Genomic DNA, 7649 nt, shown 5'->3' with positions numbered 1-7649 from the left:
AGCGTACAGGCAGCAGCTGCAGCAGGGGCCCGGCCTCCGCGCTGCCCGCGGGGGTGGGCGACAAGGACAGGCGACGCCTCGACTGCCGTAACAAGCACCAACGAGTTTTGACTTGCACCTAGGGCAGGCAGAGAGCGAGAATAAAATTTCCTGATCCAGGTAACACACAGAAACCCACTCTTGCAGCGTGCACAATTGCAAGAAGCTGAGTTTGGAAATATTAAAATTATTTTTTAAGAACTTCATGCAGAGTGACATTACTTTGAAAACTGGCCGCCCAAAGCAAACCTTGGAAGAGACTTTGGGGGACAAGAAGAGGAAGCCACGAGTCAGTTTGCTCCCAGGGAAGCTCTGCACGTGCACAGATAAGGCAAATGAGCCATTTCACAACTTGCAGTCCTCATACGCTGCGGAGGGCTGCAAGGGGCCCTTCCCATGAGCCCTCCTCTCCTCCTGCTCCAAGTGTTGTGTGGAGCTTCAGGCTCCCCTCTGCTCCCTCCCAACGCCGCCAGCCAACAGATCTGCTCCTTGCAAATCTTGCGTCTCCCCCCTTGTTCTCTTCTTTAGTCCCTGTGACCCGTTCATCCTCGCTGACTGCAGCCAACCTGCAATGAAGTGGTTGTGGAGGTGAGAACCAATGTTACCAAAAGGGTGTACGTATATTGACAAAGAAAATGGAAGTGTGTACAATAAACAAAGGGGAGCACTGCAGGAAGGTGCACGATCAGACTGTGACCTGGTGTAAGTCCTCTCTGGAGTGCTGCCTTCAGCAGCAGACAGTCTGGACCACGAACAGAAAGAAGTATTAGTGCATTTCTATACAGTGAGTAGTATCTCTCATACTTCAGTCCAGCATGCCTGGGGTGAACCACCGACATGAAGAATATTTGCAAGATAAAAATAACTTCAAAGAGATACGAGAAGATTAACCTGCTGCTTTGCATTCATTCCATGGCTTCAGGAGTCAGAAAACCTGGAAGGGAGTTCAGAGACAAGTTTAGATATTGAGTTCTTAGGGCACATTTTGCCCAGCAGACTCCTAATGCCCGAGAATAGATATGTTTTATTTTGGTGCAGGTCTCACTGCTGAGGAAATAAAGCGCGCTCTCCTTTTTGTCTGGATATTGCTTTTTATTTGTCAGCTTATTCCTTCTAATCTGAGTCTGCATACCACATGGATTTCCAGAAAGATAGGAATTTTCTCTGCTTCACATAATTTTCTTTAGATTCCAGCCTGAATTCATTATCATTGTTAATTTAGAAAGTATAAGCAGTTTTACAAATCATTACCATGCAGACTACTTCTTAGCAGTAGTGTTACTACTTTTAAAAAAAATAAATTCTGAATTCTCATGCTCGTCAAATAGGTGCTACTCGTGGAAGCTCAAAATCTAAGTGTGTAACAGCAGACAAACACATAGAAGACACAGACCCCCAGGATAACCAGGTGTGAAAAACAACAGAAAACGTGCCTTAGGATTTATCTGTTGTCTGGGTCTAGGGAGAAAGCTGTACCAGTTTTCTGTACAAAATGGTCTTCCTTGATGCTCACGATCCCAGACACTTTCCATGCAGCCCACCTAGCCCAGCTGTTCCTCATCATTAGATATCACTAGAACTTTTCAACCAACAGCAGCTCCTGTTTCTCCCCATAAACATACAAACAGATCAAATGTTATGAAGTTATGTCAGTGCATCTAGATCTAAAATAAATAAATACAATTAAAAAAAAAATTTAGAAGAACAAAGGAGTAGAATGACCATACAATTAGAAAAATAAAATCCAGAAACTTTCACCACACAACAAAAAAAACAAGTCTAGCAACAATGAATGCTAGAAACACCTGCTCTCTGAAACTATCAGTTCTTATTTTTGCTGTCCAGATTTTGAGGGGAGAAAATAATGGTTGCACCTTTCTACAACAGTTGTCTAGGCAAAGATTTTCTGAAGTTCTTTTAACTCATGTACAAGTCTGCAGCAGAAATAATCACCTGAATAACCGTCTGAAGCAGATGTGCCCAGTCTCCCAGTCCCTGGTGGACATGTAACTCAAGCTGTGTTTCATACACCTGCTGCAAACCTTCAGATGGTCATGTGCAGTTCACAGAGCATAATCAGCTCAAGATTAAATACCCCACTAGGAATGACAGATGCTTTTTTTTTTTTTAAACCTGCTTTCATCTTTGAAAGACCCTATGAAATAATCCCAGATAGATTGCGCTGCAGATATCTGAAAACAAAATACCAGAAGCATGGATTATCATAGCAACATCTGTGTGCAACGAAAGAAATTGAAACATCTGAGTCAGAGGCACGCAGGAAACTGCTCCGTAGCCAGTCTTGAAGCACCGGCTATCAGCAAAGGCATACTATGCAAGGTATATACATACTTTCAATCTGGGTGATAAGTAAACTTTACATCACATCTCCAGATGATTGCCCAGAGCTTTTAAATTCACTGCTACTTTATCAGGATGAGGGCCAGTGAGCACATGGGATGAAATTTTGTAATGCTACAATTCGAATCAAAAAGGCTTCAGATGCAAAACTGCTGATAGTAGTCTTGGTTGTTCCTATTGATGGCCAGTCAGGAAATGTTACTCCAGGCTCTGTTAACCCAGTGATAAAGATACAACCTTCCAACACAATCAAATGCCTTTTCTGGTATCACCTGAAAAAAGAAAAAAGTCAGCATATCACTTGGCCAAGTCTCTATGTGGAATACGTTTTTAAACAACTTGCTCCTTGCCAAGACAGAAGTAATATTGACCTTGCTGAGTGAGCACAATAAGACTGTGTCATACTAGGAAATAAAGAAAATTTCTGGATTTCAACAGTAGTCTCTTATCTAACACTTATTTCAAGAATCCAGTTGGGTCCTGTAACAAATGAGCAGGTTGGGCATTCCTGGATATTCCTCACACAGACAAACTCTTCACCAGTTTAATAGAAAGAGGACTATTACTGTTGCAGATGGAATATGAAGGAGACAAGTTCAGGAAATACAAACATGGATAACTAATTTATAAAAAAGTCTTTGCAAGGATGCCGTAGGAACACTGGCTACCAAGCTTACAATAGTGATGATCATTACGGAAGAGGAAACCACAATATCAAATACTCAGTTTAACAGGAGGTTAAGCATAGGAAGACTAGCACAGTTACTTTGGTGATAACAGGTGATACCAGTTGGGCAGCTCAAGACTTGGTGATGAAGGGTATAACGCCATAGGGAACAGGCAGCACAAACAGCAGAGTAGAAGCAGCCATTGCTGAACTCTGCTATCAGGTGAGTGCAGTAGTCAAGTATGATTATGATTTATTCATATTACTAGCAGGCTCAGCCACAGGCCAAGGTCCCGCTGTGCTCCGTGCTGTACAGACACAGGACAAAATGACAGGTCTGTTAGAGAAATTTCCTTTTGATTTGCAATAGCAAATAAGTCAGCCAGTGCTGTAAATAACAGAAGAAATGTAACAGCTCTAGGAGGGGTACCAAGCACACTGCAGGTCTAAAAAGCGGTAATTACACGGGGGACATTGAACAACAATAGAACCTCATTACTTGGCACATAACTAATCCACACAACCTGTAATTTGCATGCAAAAGAAGGTGGTAGCCATTCTCTGTTTCTCAACAGGGGGTTAACAGCTAAGACAAAGCTGTACTGAAACTTCATGCTACTCATGTTTCCTTACTTTATATCATACGCAGTGTAAGTATGGATAATTTGTACTTAGAAGAAACCTGGGAATTGCAATGAACAATGCACTGCATTGGTATAACTGTTTTTTAATCACACGTGTTTGAATACTCACTGATTCTCCATGTTCAGCTATTCTCAAAGAGCTCCTCAGTCTTAGTCTGAAAGACTAAGTGTCTTAGTCTAAGACACACTATTCTCTTAGTGTGAAAGAGAATACGTTAAAAACTTTTTTATAATGTGACGATCTCTTGCTACGCATTCCACCACCTAACAGCCCAGCAGCAACCCAGCATTTGGTCAGAAAAATAAGTACTTTTCATTCATTCTGTTTCTTTTAGCGTCTTTAAATATCTTTTAGCGACTGAGGAAAAAAAAGTGTAAATGCGACAAACACACAAGACTGATTCAGGAAACAGAGCTGTGGTTCTCGATTCTTCTGAAGCAAGCATCACTTTACAAACTGAAGATCTAACAGAACAGGGTTTCCATTGCTCTTCACTTTTCCATCTTCTTTATTTCAACCTCATACTCTTCAGAGGAAGAGTTTTCTCTTGCTACTTAGTCCGTAGTTCAACAGAGCCCTAAACCCAGCTTTCCCTTCCATGTACAATAGTGGAACAATATACAATGTTGGGCACAACACTATTTTAAACACAGTAATATTATAAAATAGAATAGAGTAAAAATGCCCCTTTTCCACCAGAACTGTCCCTCGTTTACCAAGCTCTGCATGCACATCATCATTAGCTACCCCTCTCACCAGTGGTACTACACAAATGAACTCTTTTGTGAGTACCATATGTTCCAGCACTACAAGTTAGAATGTACATGGTAATTAGGATAGACTTGCCAGCCCCCTCCCCTCAACATTGTGAAATGGTAGTGGTAAGGTCAAGCGAAGAAAGTAAGATGATAAAAAGAATATATCTTACCAATGTTCAGCAAGGAAGGGAAGGGAACACAGCTATGCTGCTAATAGCAAAAGAGCTAGAGGTTTTATTAATTGCAGTCCAGTTTGTATCCAGGTGAAACTTAGCATCAGTAATCTACTTTTGATTGCAGGAAAAAACTATTTTGAATAAACCACACCAGACTGTAATTTCAGAATTAACTCACTGTGTACTCTTGTGCAATTAACTAAGCGTTCATAGCCAAAGGATTTCACAAGTTGTTTAGTAGGATTCCTCAGCAACATTTAAACAAATGCATGTAAGTCATTGTATACAAGATACTGCAGTGATACAGTATTTTTGCCGTCAATTGAAATATTATGATACTAAAGGCTCCAATTATTCACCATATTGTCCAATTTATTAATAAGAGACAGAGAAGCAGCAGAAACATACTGGTCAGTGATGCTATCTAGAACATATTTGTCAGCTGTTCTGATATGGATATACTTAGCAAGGAAAACATATGCCACCAGCAGAAAAAAAAAATGCTGCTTTTCTAATAAGCAAGCACTTCTAACTGTGGCTGTGACATCAGCCTGCTCCTTGCTAGCTCGTTTAACTCCTGTGAGTTAAAATGTAAAAACAGTGTCAAGAAAGCAAGACAGGGTGGCAGGGGAAATCTTACTTAAATATGTACTTTGATTTATATTTCCTTCAAACTAAATACATGTTCACATCCCAAGGACTTGCCACCGCTGATCAAATACTTCCAAGTGGTAGGTTCTAAAAAAGCCAGATTGCAGCTATCCCAGTGTGACTTTGCAAAGGGGAGGGAAGATATCATCACTATTTCCCTGACCCACTTGCACATGCACAGGGGAGAAAAGGGCAACAAGGGATCTCTTGAGTCATCAAGTCCAGCCTCCAGCTACCACTGGCTATTCCATAGCACAGTTCTTTTCATACATTTCATTTAAAAGTAATTGCGGTTTTTGCCCTTCTACTACCACTGGAAGGCTGTTCCAGAAGCCTGGAATTCATTGTATTCATTGTTAGAATCACTAAGTAAATCCTCCTACTTCCCAGCCTAAATTTATTCATGCCTAACAGAAACCCATTTGTTCCTGTGCCAACGCTAGCATTAATAGCTCATTCCCCTTGCTGGTAGAAACGACCAGACTCTTGATGCTTACAGCATCTAAGCCCAAGTGATGGGTGAAAATTTCATGAGACTGTAGTTGAAAACATTAAGGATGTTATCTTCAGCACAGAGATGCCCAGAATAGCAAGGACTGCATTAGCTTGAGAAGCAGAAGGAATATGGCCATGCCAGTACAACGCATGCTTGAGCTACTAAACCTCACCGAGAAAAGGAACTTACCTAGCTACAGCTACTACTACTTGGAAGCTGGTTCGCTGGGCATGGACATGCAGCATTTAAAGGTGTTATAGTTGCTTTTCTTACATTCACCCAAAAATAAAAATAAAAATATTCTTCCTCCAATAATTTGCAGGTGCTGAGGCTGCTGCTCAGGTAAGAGACTTCTACACAGTCTTGCATTCAGCAGAGACCTGTGCTGATGCTGCTGCCATCACTGCTGTCATCATATGCTATAAAAGGTAGGTAAAAATGCTGAGAAGCAGCAATGTTAGTCAGATGGGGAAAGTCCTGGCGTTTCCATAAAATGCAGCTCTATGAAACAGGAAAAAAAAAAAAAATAGAAACTGCTATATCCAATTAGGCATCCTGCCTTTTCTCTGTAGACAAACTTGGACCAGTTTCCCTGCTCCTTCCCTAATTAGGCACAGGGATGAATCAGACATGAAACACACTATCCTGAAAGATTCCTATTTGAGGATGTATCTAGCATTTGGCACTGATTCCTCTAGAGAGCCTAAAACATTTAACCATCATTTCTCTAGAGACATGGTCTGAATTTTTAAGTAAAATCAGTGCAAAGTATTATCAAAGTGTTGCACTAGAGTCCTAGGGTGTCCCTGACACATTTGAGTTACTAAAATACATTTTTTGTCACATAAATTACTTTCAGTGTTGGATGTGGATCACAGATTGGTGTGTTATCATCCCCCCCCCCAAGACTTTCTAAACTCATTTCCTTACAAGTTTGATAGACAACCAAAGAAAGTCCTCTTTCAGCTTCTCCCCACCAATCAGTCTGGACCTATGGATTCCCAGATTTTAAAGAGGTCAGTCACAGATTTGGTGATTCTCATGACCCATCTGCCAAAGACAGCATCTGCTAATGTCAACATAGATATCTTTTAACATTGCATCAAAATTATGCACAGATCCCAGTGAATGCTTTGCATAACTTCTGCTGTTAATTCCTTGAGCAGATTCTTGCTTCCTAAGGAAGCTGCAGTAAAATTTCCATCTCCCAAAGCACAGAAAGAATCACAGCCCAATAATATTTTATTAGTTTGCTAGACTCAAACTGCCAGTGCCATAATGCAGCAGATACTTCAGGGGATTACTTCTTCTGCTTTGACAGCTTGGTAGAAAGGCAAATAAGACCCAAACAGTCTTTCCCGCTGTAGTATGCACCCCTCAGTCTTCTTGCTAATTTTCTGGGCAAAAATCTCAGCCACGAATCCTTCGAGCACAGAAAATCCCCAAGTCCTCACAACCATGGAAGTGGATACTCCTCTCAGACCCACAGGAGCCACACGCAGCCTGACCATGTGGACTGTCATGTCGAGAACCCACACCTGGGGGATGTGAAATTATGCCCTTTACCCCGCTGCTTCCATTCTTCCTCTCGCCCACATGAACTTGCACTTAGTCACCCCTCAAAGGTGGTATTATTTCTCTATATGCATATGTTCCCCATTATTTTCTGGAGTTGCTTATCCCACTAGTTAACTATAAGTTTAAACACACATTATTATTTGTTGTTACTATGGAAATGCAGCATTTTTTTTAAGACTTCCTTGGAAATTAAAGCAGCATTATTTTATCCTGCATGGAGTATCTTTGTAGCATATATGATTGAAAAAGCACTAGTTTTCCTATACTACCCCCCCCCC

Source organism: Aptenodytes forsteri, unplaced genomic scaffold, assembly GCF_000699145.1.
Source record: "Aptenodytes forsteri isolate BGI_AS27 unplaced genomic scaffold, ASM69914v1 Scaffold183, whole genome shotgun sequence".
NCBI lineage: Eukaryota > Metazoa > Chordata > Aves > Sphenisciformes > Spheniscidae > Aptenodytes > Aptenodytes forsteri.
The sequence above is the reverse complement of the archived record's forward strand: the minus strand, read 5'-3'. Positions refer to the sequence as shown.